The sequence below is a fragment of the Phaseolus vulgaris genome, chromosome 5 (assembly GCF_000499845.2).
Source record: "Phaseolus vulgaris cultivar G19833 chromosome 5, P. vulgaris v2.0, whole genome shotgun sequence".
Lineage (NCBI taxonomy): Eukaryota > Viridiplantae > Streptophyta > Magnoliopsida > Fabales > Fabaceae > Phaseolus > Phaseolus vulgaris.
The window spans coordinates 32,123,362-32,137,986 of NC_023755.2; the positions used below are offsets into that span (position 1 = coordinate 32,123,362).

The 14,625-nt window shown below is 35.9% G+C and overlaps 1 pseudogene; it reads right to left on the bottom strand.

Moving 5' to 3' along the window:
- Positions 1 to 12,038: 12,038 nt before the first annotated feature.
- Positions 12,039 to 12,144, bottom strand: LOC137836270 (small nucleolar RNA R71; annotated as a pseudogene).
- Between the last annotated feature and the right edge of the window lie 2,481 nt (positions 12,145 to 14,625).

Below are 14,625 nucleotides of genomic sequence, written 5' to 3' on the forward strand. Positions count from 1 at the left end.
TTATGAAGATTTTATTTATTTATTTATTAGCTTTATCATATTAACTTCATCTTCTAAAAAACTTTGTCATTTGCTTTTTTACTTTAACATATTTTTTAAATATTTAACTAAAAATATGATAAAAAAATAAATAAAAACTTTTTTATTTTAAAATTATTAGTAAAATAACATATAAAATTATTTTTATAAAGATTATTGATTTATGTAATATATAAAAAAATTATTTACATTCTTAATTCTAATAATTGTTATAAAGAAATAGAAAATGGAACAAGTTTTTTTAATTTAAAAAAAAATTCAATTTTATTTTCTATTTTTTTAAAATAATCATTATCAAATTACCACCTGAGATAAGACTTAAGATAAGATTTATGTGATCCAGAAGATTTCCAGGTTGGATACGTTTCTAAAACGACACATTGAAAGAATGCATGTTTATATCTCTTTTATTCAATTTCACACTGAAACTGCTTTATGTAATAAATAAAGTAGTTGTAAGCTGAAACTACTCTTATTTTCAGATATTTCTGTTTTATTAATTTGTTTTATTTCACTGAATGAAATAAGAAAATAATTGTTTTCCGTTTTATTTTATAATTAGCAAACAACACAAAACATTATCTCACTTTTTCCTTCTCATAATTCTCTAAACCATATAACCCTAAGTATTGTTTGGATTGGGGTAGAGGCTTAAAAGAAAAAAAAAATGAAAAATACGATTGTTTGAACTAAAGAATGAGTAGATTTTATTGAAAAGAGATAAAAATTCATAATAGATTTGATTGATATAATGTGTAAAAATTATATTACATGAACATAAATGTTTTTAGATTATTTTTATTAAAAAATATAAATTTCATTTGAATTGTGAATAAAGTATCTAAGAATAATGGTAAAAATTGTGAAAAAAAAAAGTATAGAAAGTATGTGTTGTCCGGTCGGGTCAGCCGATTGACTAACCTACTCATCAACTATAGATAATCGTTCAACTCTTAATAAATGTAAAGTATATCATGATTGTTAGAATATATGTCCTCAAATAAGAGGAGGGGTGAATTGTTTAAGAAAGATTTTTGAAAACTTTTTGAGGTTTAACAAAATTGTTTGTGTGATTTCAGAACAAGAATCAAGTTAGCCAAGAATATAAGAAATTAAACAACAAAGTAAAAAAAAAAAAAAACAATCGGTTGTTTCTTCGAAACAATCAGTTTTTTATACCAGTAAAACTTAAAAACAGAACTAAATGAGTTCAGAGTAAGAAAGAGTTACACCAACAGTTTATACTGGTTCACTCTTAAGCCAAGAGCTACATTCAGTCCTCAGAAAACCACTAGGTAATCCACTAAGTAATCAAACCAGATTACAACACACAAACCACCAAAGTAGTGACCTTGAACCCTTCAAGAAACACACTCCCTTTGGCAAAACACACCAAGAGTATTGATCTTGATCACCTCAAGAGCACACAACACTCCTTGGCAACACAACATCAGAAATACAGTAGGTTGAGAAGGGATTACACTTGTTAACAGTACAAACTGAGATCAATACAATTGCAATCCTATTCCACTCTCTTTGAAAAACCCAAAGCTTGATGTGAATGTTCAAATCTTAGAATCAATTTTGTCACAACTGAAAAACTCAAATCTATTTTTCTTTCTTGTTTGAAAACATAAACAAACCATTTATATTTCTAAAAGATTGGTCAAAACAATTAATGAAGGAGCGTATTCAGTTGAAAATCATTTAAAGCACATTCAACAACCAAAATTGAGTTATGTTAGGATTTTCAAAGAAACAATCGGTTGAAACCACGAAACAACCGATTGTTTGGTTTGACAGTTAAGTCAACCAAACTAAAACAGTTTTCAACCTTTTCAAAACTCCTAAGAGTAAAACAATCGGTTGATTCGACAAAACAACAGGTTGTTTTTTACTTAGTTGGAAAAACACTTGATTTCAAAAAGGTTTTAAATCACATTAGTTTTAGATACAACAAACGAGTGGACCACATTCTATTCTACCCAGATCCCTCCCAAACACAGCAGCAACACCATCCTTTCATCAAACACTTTGGATTTGGATTCTACAAAGCACTTGATTACTCTTGATCAACAATCTCCCCCTATTTGATGAAGACAAATCCCTGGTTGCTTGTGTTGATCTTGATTGAATCTGAAACTGTGCCTACAAAAAAAAAACTATGCAATCCAGAGCATCTCTCATAGCAGGTTATTATCATATATCAACTAGTTTTCTGCATAATCACAAAAGCAGAAAAACCAGCCAAAACAAAGCAAAGAACATCTTCATAGAAACCAATAATGTAGCAGAAATTAAAAAAATAGAGTTATAACAGTTTGTAAGACAACACAAACACCATATTCTCCCCCTATTTGGCTTCACAAATAGACTCTAGGAAGAGATTAAACAGAATAGTCCAAAATAAGGTAATGCAAATATAGAAAGAACAACAAAGCCTTGACATTCAAGCTTCATAATCGGTTGTTTCGAGAAAACAACCGGTTGTTTTTCTTCAATCTTCTTTTCCATACTGCAGCTCGAAAATCTGATTCTGAACAGCTTCAATCTGTTCATCAAGGGTCTGAAAACGTGTATCCATGCTTTGAAATCTATTATCAAAGTTCTAAAAATTTGAAACACAAAGATCATGAAGATTCCTTTGGTTTTCTGCAAAGCCATCTAGTCTATTCACCATGTAGCTCTCAAAGGAAGACATTGAATGAGTCCTATTTCCTTAATGTTCAACATTTGTCCCAACATCAAAATCAGTAGCGGGTTGTTCTGCATCTAGAACATCCATATAAGCACCTTCAACAACTTCTTGATCTTTTTCACCATATTCAGCATGAAAGCCACTTGAGGAATCACCTTATTCACCATCCTTACTCACCCATTTTCCATTGATCTTGGTAAAACCCATCTTGCTTAGTGATCCATTGTTCACTCATAGATTTTTTCATGTGCTCCTTAATGATATGAATCCAATTAATCTTCACTTTGCTCATTATGCAGTATATGTAGACAAGATCTTCCTTAGTTAGAACAGAATGGTTTCTTCCTCTTGGTGTTAGAATCCAAGTGACAAAGAGAGCCAACAATCTTTCATTTAATTTCAACCCTCCAACCGAGCATGTTCTTACTTGAGCATGAGGATTCTTCAAACAACTTTTGTAATATTGAATTTTGTTGAAGTCTTCCACCACACCAATGTTCTTTTTGTTGGTTCTCAACCCATCATACTTTAGGCCAGTCACAGCAGCCCACACCTCATCAGTGAACTCCATATCCACACCCTTGACATGAGAAACCAGATTGTTACCTTCAAATTTTAAGTTGGTGTAGAAAACCCGAATAAGATCCGAATAGATGTTTCCTTTCATCTCCAAGAACCCCTTTGATGGAGATCAAGATCAAGAAGAAATAGAAGCCAATAATCAAGGACAAGAGGAGGTAGAGGCCCAAGTAGAAGACGCTCAAAGAGTCAATAGCCCACCTCATAGGCTTACAAGAAGCAAATTTAAGGAATTAGGAAATAGTGGAACATTGTTTTCTCTTTTTATAGTTTCTTGTGTATTAAAAGGTGCTTAGAGGGAAACATTAGACACCTCATTTGTAAAAGCATCTTTAGGCTTTAGTTTAGGAAATTCTAGAAGCTTGGAAGTGAGCTTAGTAGGGGGCGAGAGCTTAGGAGCTTTTTGGGTAGCTTAGGGAATAAGCTATGTAAATGACCGGCCCTTGCTCCTATAAAAGGAGGGCTTAGGTCCTTCATATTTGAGATTTTGAGAATTATAGTAGCAAAACTCTCCCAAATTGGTGATTGAGTGTGTGATAACTTGTCTTCTCCTCTTCCTTGTCTCATCTTGAGTGCCTTGATTCTCTCAAGTGGCGGCATTGCTCACTTATCTTGGAGCCTTCACACTTCAAGTGGCGTGACCATCAACCAAGCTCTTCATTCTCATAAGTTCCTCTCTTCTCGATCTTTTCATTTCATTTCCAAGTTCATTCGAATTCAAAAACATGTCTAGGATCTTTCTATTCGGTGTTTTGAGCTTAAATTCATGTAGTGTTCGGTTCTTATGCTCTTTTGCTGGATTAAATTGTTTCTTCTTCATTTCTTCTTAATTTGTTCGGTGCATTTCAGTTCTTAAGCTTTTTAAACGGTGCATTTGCTTTCTTGTTCAATTTAATCGGTTCAATTGGCAAGAAATGGGTCTTCCATGTGAGTTTGGTGTTTGGTGCAAGTATTCAACAACTATTCTTTGAGAAGCCTCCTCACATCATCCAGCTTTTGACTCTTCAACCAGCTAAAAAAGACAACTTTTGGGTTATCACTTTTCTACTTGTTTCAAAGCGATATTTCTCAATCAATTCATTGTCTCCTAAAAACCAACCCTCAAGACATCCTCCTGATCTCACAGCCCTGGTTTTAAACCTTTTTTATGTTGGAGGAGTGGAATCCATGAAATCAAAATGAGAAAAAACACACAGAGAGAAGAATAAGAGGTGCAACAAGAGATGAGGCAATGGGTTGTTTTTGTGAAGGAAAACAGCTGCAGAGGGTTTTATAGCAAAACAGAATCCCTCTTTGATCCTTTGGTTGTAGTGGGTTTCAGTCTTCAAGGTAGAAACTTTGTCCAACGTTTGCACAGAAAAACGTCAACCCATAGCAGAAAAACACATGCTCGGCACATGTGACATTGACTATATTCCTTTTATGACAAGAAACAACTTTCTTCTGAACTAAATCATACCTCATAACTACTTTATTGACTCATAAACCCTTTAGAAAAGAAATCTGCAACAAATAAAATTCATAAAGAGATTAAATCAATTTTATGCATTGCTGTCAAAGAAGTTGTTTATACCAACCAGTAAAGCTTAAAAACAGAATTAAATGAGTTCAGAGTAAGAGAGAGATACACCAAATGTTTATACTGGTTCACTCTTAAGCCAAGAGCTACATTCAGTCCCAAGAAAACCACAGGGTAATCCACTAAGTAATCAAACCAGATTACAACACACAAACCACCAAAGTAGTGACCTTGAACCCTTCAAGAAACACACTCCCTTTGGCAAAACACACCAAGAGTATTGATCTTGACCACCTCAAGAGCACACAACACTCTTTGGCAACACAACACCATAAATACAGTAGGTTGAGAATGGATTACACTTTTTCACAGTACAAACTGAGATCAATACAATTGCAATCCTATTCCACTTTCTTTGAAAAACCCAAAGCTTGATGTGAATGTTCAAATCTTAGAATCAATTTTGTCACAACTGAAAAACTCAAATATGTTTTTCTTTCTTGTTTGAAAACATAAACAAACCATTTATATTTCCAAAGGATTGGTCAAAGCAATTAATGAAGGAGTGTATTCAGTTGAAAATCATTTAAAGCACATTCAACAACCTAAACTAAATTATGTTAGGATTTTCAAAGAAACAATCGGTTGAAACCACGAAACAAATGATTGTTTGGTTTGACAATTAAGTCAACCAAACTAAAACAGTTTTCAACCTTTTCAAAACTCCCAAGAGTAAAACAACCGGTTGATTCGACAAAACAACAGGTTGTTTTTCACTTAGTTGGAAAAACACTTAATTTCAAAAAGGTTTTAAATCACATTAGTTTTAGATTCAACAAATGAGTGGATCACATTCTATTCTACCCAGATCCCTCCCAAACAAAACAACAACACCAACCTTTCATCAAACACTTTAGATTTGGATTTTACAAAGCACTTGATCATTCTTGATCAACAATGATGAGGTATCCGATTAAATTATTATTAAGTCGAATTAAACGTTATTTAATAAATACCTTAATTTGATGAAATCCCTGATAATAGGGAGTATCCCGAGCAAGGGACGGGGGTAATCCCAATCGTGGGATGAAGATAGACTAAGTAAACAATATTGGGAGAGAGTGGAGTGAGAAAACAAGAACAGTTTCCCTAAAGATAGGGAAATGGGGGATTCATGTTGATTTCTAAACGTTATAAAAGGGAAAAATACCGAAGAGAATGGGCTTTTTTTTGGTTGGAGACTGGAGAGAGAGGAGAGTGAATGAGAGAGAGAAAAAATAGCATATGAGTGAGAAAATTGTAATTTGGTAAGAACATTTTGGCGTCCACTGTGGGGGCCGATAAACTTGGTCCTACTAACCACAAAGACACAAGAAACAACAACTTTCACATGGAATGGACAGCGAACATCAGCGGACACCTAGAGAGGCGGTGACACCCACTCTCTAGCAGATTATGGAGATAATGCAAACCCTTCAGCACGACAATTAAGAGGTGAAACGACAAGCCCATGAATTTGAGCAAGAACGAGATCGACTACGCGATGAGGCACAAGTCGATCGAAATGAATCTAGAGCTTGCCATAGGTTCCAAGAAAAGATTGACTGTTCTACAAAGATGATGGAGGAAACAGTTCAGATGAACTAAGAATTGCAGAAAGCAAATGAGGAGTTAGAAAGGATGGTGCGTAGGCAGACAAGGAGGAATTTTCTACCTCATTCACCAAACATATCAACATGAGACAATCCTCGACCATTCTTACAAGCTATTATGGAGGCACCAATTTCGCTCCACTTTATTACTTCTAAGATCACACCTTTTTTCGGGATGGAAGATCCCGAAGAACATCTGAATGCCTACCGAGCTCAAATGATTATTTCTGAAGGGTCAGACGCAGTACGTTGAAAAATGTTGTAAGACACTCACTAGGACGACCCTCCAATGGTTCAATGGAATACACTATGACAGTATCATGTCGTTCCAAAAATTCTGCAAAACATTTAAGGAGCAGTTCTCAGCCAACAAAGTTGAACCACCTCGGCTGGCTGACCTTTTCGACGTAAGGAAAAGGGATGGAGAATCGTGTAAGGAATACTTAAACTGTTTTTGTGCGGTCTCAACGCGTCTGCGAAACCCGAACCAAGAGATGTTGGTGGACGCTTTCGTGAAGGGAATCCGCATGAACCCTTTCAGTGATTGCTTGCTCATGAACTAAACCGTGTCGCTGGGAGAAATAAGAGAACAAGCGGTGACCCACATCGAAGTAGAAGAGACGATCAGGAGGAAAAGGGTCAACAAACTGCAAAAACAAGGAAAGTATAAAGAAACAATGCACAGTCACCAATCAAGGAACACGAATGCATCCTCAGTAGCCCGATCATAACTGTGGTACATCCCCTATGTAGCCAGAAAAGATGGGATGAGAGAAGAAAGACCTGAACGCCACTTACCTCAACCCCTTTTTAACACTACATAAGGTTGTTGTTAACCAAGGACGACATCTTATACAAACTGCACTTCCCGTAGAAAATCGATCGTATATTGGGAGTCCGGAAAGATGCTTAGTGCGAGTTCCATCAGGCACATGGCCACAACACCGAAATATATTTAACCTTGAAGTACCAGCTCACCAAATTGGTTAGAGAGGGGGTTGCTGAAAAAGTATCTTCAAGGACTAGAATCTGACCGAAAAGGTGAAGATTGGTCGCTGGATCACATCCATGAAGCTTCCATATTGGGCAATCTCAACACAATAGCTAGTGGCTTTGCAGGAGGAGGCTCGTCAGCGTCTGGACAAAAACACTATGTCAGGTCAGTTCTATCATTAGAAGCTCAGACGTTTCCTCTTATTCCTTCTCTTTGTTTTACTCCCGCAGTTTTGGAAGATGTGTACGCACATGAACATGACCCTGTAGTACTATCCGTCGTCACAATGGGATGAAATATACACCAAGTACTGATAGAACAAGAAAGCTCGTCTGACGTGATGTCTTGGGACACCTATCTAGGACTCCAAATTTCCCCGGACTAGCTCAAATCATTTGTTGGATGTCTGGTTGGATTTACAGAGAGGTCAAGTCAAAGTCCGAGGGTACGTGAAGTTGCGTGCCACTTTTTTAAACGGAGAAGATGCAAAAACCATAAAGATCAAATATATAGTGGTCAATGCACCTTCATCCCACAACTTGCTCCTTAGGCATCCGTCATTGAACAAATTGGGGGCCATGGTGTCATCGTCCCACTTAAAGCTAAATTACCGTCACCAGAAAGCAAGGGCATGACGATGGAAGTTGACCAGAAAACGACTCGGAAGTGTTACGAGTACAGTTTGAGAAGTCGACAAGAAACCTAAACCATAGTGACTTGCCTGAGAGGAATGGCAACGAAAGGCAATGATAAAGCAAGCCCGCAACCAGTAGGAGAAGTCAAGGAAGTTGATATTAATGGGAAGGTTTTCAAGCTAGGGGTAGCATTACATGAAGAATTGGAGAACAAATTGAAAGAAGTCCTTCAAAAAATCATGCATGCATTTGCGTGAACGGCTGCGGACATGCTCGATATCGACCCTGATTTCTTATGTCACCGCCAAAATTTAGTAACTAGTGTGAAGCCATTGGTGCAAAGGCGACGAAGACACAATGAGGAAAAGCAACAGACGGTTAGAGAGGAGACCTACAAACTCTTAAAGGTTAACCATATAAGGGAAATTCAATATCCTGATTGGTTGGCAAATGTAGTAATTGTGAAAAAATCAAGCGGAAAATGGAGAATGTGAGTAGAATTCACGAATCTCAAAAAGCTTGCCCCAAAGATTCGTATACTCTACCGAACATCGATTCCCTCGTAGATAACGCTTCAGAACGTTGACTTTTTAGTTTCATGGACGCCTTTTTTGAATACAATCAGAGCCATATGCATCCCCAAGACAAGGAAAAATGACGTTTATGGTAGAAACTGCAAATTACTGCCATAAAGTCATGCCTTTCAGACACAAAAATGCGGGAGCAATGTATCAGCGGTTAATGGAAAGAATTTTGAAACCTATGCTAGGAAGAAATGTAGAAGCCTATGTTGATGATAAGGTGGTGACCTTCGAAGAACCACAAAGGCACATTGCTGACCTAGAAGAGTTGTTTAGAATGATTGGCAAACACAATCTCAAGCTCAAATGAGATAAATGTGTTTTTGGAGTTCAAGCGGAATGTTCTTGGGTTCCTTGCTCACTGAGAGGAGCATTGAGGCAAACCTCGATAAGTGTTCAACAATTATGAACATGAGGAGCTCGACCAATGTGAAAGAGGTGCAACAGTCGACAGGGAGAATAGTTGCTTTGTCGTGTTTTCTATCAACTAGTGGCGAATGAGGATATCCGTATTTCCTATGTCTTCAAAAAAATGATCAGTTCATCTGGTCAACTGAATGTGAGGAAGCTTTCTCGAGATTAAAGGAGTATCTTGCTAACCTGCCTGTGCTCAACAAATAGACGACCGAGCTACCAATTCGTTTGTACTTCTTCATTACTAATCAGGCTATAAGCTCAGTCATTGTGCAAGACGCGGGAAGGGGTCAACGGCCGATTTACTTCGTTAGCAAAGTGCTACAAGATGTCGAGCTAAGATACCAAAATATAGATAAGGCAACCTTAGTTGCTTTTTTCACATCTCGAAGTCTTCGGCATTATTTTCAAAGTTTTAGTGTGATTGTCATGATCGACCTTCCTGTCAAACAGGACCTACAAAAACCCGATGTACCTGGGCGGATGGTCAAGTGGGTCGTTGAATTGTCGGAATATGATATTTCCTATGAACCACGTGGTCCAATCAAAGGTCCAGTATATGTCGATTTCACAGTTGAGCTTGCCTCGTCCAAGCAGGATATTCTCGAAGAAAACTACAAATGGATCCTATAAGTAGACCAATCATCTAACTTGAAATGAAGCGACGCAAGTGTCGTTCTAGAGGGACTCGATGGGGTCCTCTAAGAGCAGTCTCTGAAATTTTCTTTTAAGGCGAGTAATTATCAAGCAGAGTATGAGGCCCTAATACTAGCATATTGTTAGCCAAGAATTAGGCGCACGTCGGTTGATGGTGAAAAGTGACTCTTTACAGATAATCGAACATATAAATGAAGAGTATCAAGTGATAAGTGCCTAATTTCAGTAATATTTCATATTAAAATATAGACACTTCTAAGTATTAATTGCTAAATTACATATAAAAGAATATCTAATTTATGAATTTATACCTTTTTACATATTTTATGATCTTTATTTGAATAAGAGCATTTTATTCCCAAATTTGGTGTTAATTGCAGGTTTTTAGGGAAGAATGGAGATGATTGGGCTAAAGAGGAATGATATAAGCTAAAAAGAGAAAACTGGAAGGTCCCAAAACGCATAAAAACGCCAAAAAGCCCAACCTAGCAACAGGGAATCTCGCTCAAGCGAGCTCATTCTCGCTTGAGTAAGAATGCTCCAGTGGCATTATAAAAAATTGACGCCTTTCTCATTTGAGCAAGTTATATCTCGCTTGAGCGAGAATTCTTTAGAAATATTGGGTCATTTTTATGTTTTAATCAACAAGCCCATCAACGCGACGTAGGAAGTAATCTAACCCTAGCAAATTAGGTTAAATAGAGGGCTTGAAGCTCAACCTTAGTGTGCCAGATTGAGAGGAAAACACCATTGAGTGACTTGTAACCCAATTGAGAGAATAGAAGGTGCTAGAACATGTGTGGCTAATTCTACCCTTTGGGATATGGAGTAATATGTTCGAACTCTTATGTATTGAGGTGATATTTAAATATAGTATATTATGATGTTCTTAATTTATTATTGGTAATGTTGTTTTGTTTCTAACTCTTGATCTATAATCTTAAATCTAATTGGAAAATATTTTTATGGTTCTTACCTAAACAACAATACTTAACATATTTAAGTACGAGGAATAAACTTTAAATGTTAATTGCTATCAACGTCTGAGTTTGACTCTACGTTTTTTTTATAAATATGCGAGGAATCAATATAAATTAGTTTTGTACCCGCATCAATTTCAATCAAAGAACATAATGTTACCATGCTAATCAAAATACATGAAAATGAAAAAGATGAAACCTAATCCCTTTCCAACTTGAAGCAACACATTTTTTGCCCGTTTTCTTATTAATCATCGCCAACACAATAGCTTTCAACACACTTTTTATTGTTTTGGTTCATATTTAGCGAATATTGTATTTGATAAATCAATTGTTCCTTGTGGGATCGATATCTGTCCTTAGGGACAAATTATTACTTCTGACAACACGGTGCACTTGCCGTAAAATGTCAACAAGTTTTTGGCACCGTTGTCGAAGAACAATTTGAATTTTTTAGTATAGTTTCCTAATTATTGTGAATATTTTAATTGTTTTGAACTGTTTTTATTGTGTTTTTTTTTTCAGATTGGTTATTTTGTTTTTATTGTTTTAATCCTTATTTTGAATTTATTTTCTTTTATTTGTTTATATTTAATTTCATATTTATTTTAATTTTCCTTTTAGTTTTTTTATTGAATTAGAATTTAATTTTTTGTTTTTTTTTTTAATTTAAAAAATTTATTACTTCTTGTGAATGTTTTTGCTAACCCTTAAATTTGTTGTCTTTATATGATATTGAGAGGTCAGATTCCCAAAGATCAATTGTTATTTGAAGCATAAATTGAAAGGGAAGTTAGAAGAAACAGGAAATCAAAGGCAAAAGAAAAGAAAAAAGATACTAGAGAGGAATCTTCAACAACTTCTTCTTTTTCCATTCATATTTTTCAGGAGAATAACAACATGGCGGAGGAGGAAGCACCACTTCCTAGGAGGACTCTTGGAGATTACGCCATGCACCAGGGACCTATACATTTTTCTAGCATTGTAATACATGCTACTAACAGGGCCTTGGAGATGAAACTTGCGTTCCTCACTCTCATTAGTACCCATCAATTCACAGCGATGGATCCTGAGGATCCCCATACACACTTGGCTACATTTTATGAATTGGTGAGAACCATGGGTTTTCAGTTAGGTGATCTTGAGAATGTGTATATGCGTTTGTGTCCATTTTCATTGGAGAGAAAACTAAGGAGTGACTCAAATCATATCCCAATCAGAGCCTCACTAACTGGAAGGATGTAGAGGAAAAATTTCTACAAAGAATTTTTCCAATTTCTCGCTACATCAAAGCAAAGTTTGAAATCTCTATGTTCAGACAAGGAGCAAAAGAATCTTTCTATGAGACATGGGAGAGATTCAAAATGATGTTGAGGAAATGCCCAAATCATGGGTTTGAAGAATTCGCTCAATTAAGCATATTCCTTAATGGTCTCAGATTTAATACAAAGATGCTCCTACATGTCGCAATTGGTGGCACAATGATGGTTGTTGATGAAGAACAAGCAACGAGAATTATTAATGTTTTGGCCACAACTTATTATCAAGCTCAACATGACAGAAAAGGTCATCAAAAGAGAGAATTATTGGAATTGAACACTGTAGATGCATTGCTGGCTTAAAATAAAACTCTGACGCAACAAATTGAGCAACTAACCACACAGATGGCCAAACTACCCTAAAAGTTGCATGCGGTTCACTCATCTTAAAGTTAGAGTATACCTATCAGGTGTCATTTTTGTGGAGGTGATCATCCTAATGGTCATTGTTCTTATCAGACCAACTCACCTAAAGCTGAGGTAAATTATATGGGAAATCAAGGAAGGCAAGGTGGCTTTTCCAACAATTATTCTCAAGGTTGGAAAAGTAATCAAAATCAAAATTTTGGGTAGAAGAAAGACTATGACTCATCCAATAAACAAGGGCCTTTCCAACAGCAACATCAATCTAATTATCCATCCATGCCTGAAAGAATGAGTAAACTTTAAGATGCCATGGCAAAGCTTGTGGTCAATTAAGAAAATTGCAAATGATTAGGAATGTAGAGATCCAGATTGGACAGATGGCAAAACAAATTGCAGAGGGACAAAGTGGCTAATTTTCAGCCAACACCACGACCAACCCTGAGGAGCATTGTAATAAAATCATTACTATGAGTCATAAAAAAAATAGGATAGGGAGATGGTAAGATGGTGAAGGTAGAGGAAGAAATAAGAGAAAAAAGAAAAGAGGGAGAAAAATATGAAGTTGAAGAGAGGAGACTTACAAAGAATTATCCCATTCTCTTATGCCTGATAAAAAAGAAAAGAAAGGATTTGTTTTTCTGATAAATTGCTTCCAAAGAATAACTTTGCAGAATGACCGGAGAAAAAATCGTTATTTGAAGGAATTAGAAGGAAGATGTGTTGTTATGAAGAAAGAGATATAGAGTCGGAAGCTGGAAGCAGTACTTTTAAGCTAAAGGACTTGCCAAAGAAATTCAAGGATCCAGGGAGTTTTAATATTTTTGTGTTAATTTGTGATTTATTTATTGGTAATCCCTTATTAGATTTAGGGTCAAGCGTAAATTTGATTCCATTAACAATGTTAGGACAGATAGGTGACTTGGAGGTTAAACCCACAAAGATGAAGTTACAATTGGCTGACAAAACTGTGAAACATGCTTATGGTGTCAAAGAAGATGTTCTTATGAAGGTAGACAAGTTCATACTCCCTATGGATTTTGTTATTCTGTACATGAAGGAAGATGAGGAGGTCCCTTTGACTCTTGGCAGATGTTTTATGAAGATTGCTAAAGTCATAGTGGATGTGGATAAGGGAGAACTTAGAGTAAGAACTCAGGATGATGAGGTAAGATTTAATCTTTTTAATGATGTGACTAACTGTATTGCAGATAAGAATGGTGTTGATCAAGAGTGATCAAGTGCTTTGAAGAATTCAAATCCAAAGTGTTTGATGTAAGGCTGGTGTTGCTGCTGTGTTTGGGTGGGATCTGGGTATAATAGAATGTGATCCACTCCTTTGTTGAATCTAAAACTGATGTGACTTAAAACCTTTTTGAAATCAAGTGTTTTTCCAACTAAGTGAAAAACAACTTGTTGTTTTGTCGAATCAATCGGTTGTTTTACTCTTAGGAGTTTTGAAAAGGTTGAAAACTGTTTTAGTTTGGTTGACTTAACTGTCAAGTCAAACAATCGGTTGTTTCGTGGTGTCAACCGATTGTTTCTTTGAAAATCCTAACAGAATTCAGTTTTGAATGTTGAATTCGCTTTAAATGTTTTTCAACTAAATACGCTCCTTCATTAATTGCTTTGACCAATCTTTGGAAAATATAAATGGTTTGTTTATGTTTTCAAACAAGCAAGAGAAACAAATTTGAGTTTTTTGAGTTGTGTCAAAGTTGATTCTAAGATTTGAACATTCATATCAAGCTTTGGGTTTTCAAAGAGAGTGGAATATGATTGCAGTTGTATTGATTTCAGTTTGTACTGTGAACAAGTGTAATCCCTTTTAAACCTATTGTATTTCTGGTGTTGTGTTGCCAATGAGTGTTGTGTGTTCTTGAGGTTGTCAAGATTAATACTCTTGGTGTGTTTTGCCAAAGGGAGTGTGTTTCTTGAAGGGTTCAAGGTCACTACTTTGGTGGTTTGTGTTTTGTAATCTGGTTTGATTGCTTAGTGGATTACCCAGTGGTTTTCTAGGGACTAGATGTAGCTCTTGGCTTAAGAGTGAACCAGTATAAACTGTTGGTGTATCTCTCTCTTACTCTGAACTCATTTAAATTATGTTTTAAGTGTTGCTGATATAAACAACCGATTGTTTTTCTGTTGCTTTGCTGTTTAATTGCTTATATTCTTGGCTAACTTAATTCCTGTTC